This window comes from Odontomachus brunneus, unplaced genomic scaffold, assembly GCF_010583005.1.
Source record: "Odontomachus brunneus isolate Ranch 3 - 2012 unplaced genomic scaffold, Obru_v1 Obru_scaffold_314, whole genome shotgun sequence".
NCBI classification, from domain to species: Eukaryota; Metazoa; Arthropoda; class Insecta; order Hymenoptera; family Formicidae; genus Odontomachus; species Odontomachus brunneus.
This window is the reverse complement of record NW_022639764.1, coordinates 70,940-71,932: the sequence shown is the minus strand read 5'-3', so window position 1 is coordinate 71,932 and position 993 is coordinate 70,940.

The following is a 993-nucleotide window of genomic DNA, read 5'->3' as shown; positions in this document are numbered from 1 at the left end:
GAAACGGTAACGTAAACGGTAAAAAACCGTATGAAACGGTAAAGAAACGGTAACGTAAACGGTAAAAAAAACCGTATGAAACGGTAAAAAACGGTAAAGAAACGGTAAAGAACGGTAAAGAAACAGTAACGTAAACGGTAAAAACGGTATGAAACGGTAAATTAATTGACTGATTGAACAATAAATTGAGAAATTCTCAGTGCAATCTAAAGCATCACAATGCAATATTTTTGTGCTGATACATCAATGTGAGGATGCGGTTGACTGCATGTGCGACATATGATGTTACTATTACGTTAGGCTATGCTGATTTTGCACATTTGCCACCCTCTCCTAACGAGACATATTTGTTACAAAGAGATAGCAATGGACCATATAAAAGTCTTCCAGGAGTCACCGGCAAATAGTTCAAGTTTGAATTGCGACAATGTTCTACACAGTAGAATACTGTAGACGTCAACCCGAGGAGATGGTTTGGCTATCAAACCCTTCACGTAAGTTTTTAATAGATTGTATGATAATAATAATAATAATGATAACCTTGATTATTTATATTTTTAAATAAGAATTGACTCAATTTTAGCAATGTTCGAGGAAGACCAAATATACGTGGAGTGGTTGAGAGAAATTTTACGTAAGTTTACATGCAAATTTCATGTTTCTGTATAGAACATAATTTAAATTAATCTTTAAATGTGATTTTAGATGATCATGAAGCATATGATCCTGAATCATTCGACGGCGATGAGGATGAAATAGAAGTACAGTCGACCAATGGTAAGAGAGAGCAGATAATATTTTTTTACAATTTGACATCAAATTTTCGATTTTTTTGTGAAAAGCGTTAAAATTAATTTTTAAATTTGATTTCAGAAAATATAGAAGTCATTGATATATCCTCATCTGATGACGAGATAGAAGTACAGTCGACCAATGGTCAGAGAGAGCAGACAACATATTTTACAATTTGGCATCAAATTTTCGATTTTTTCT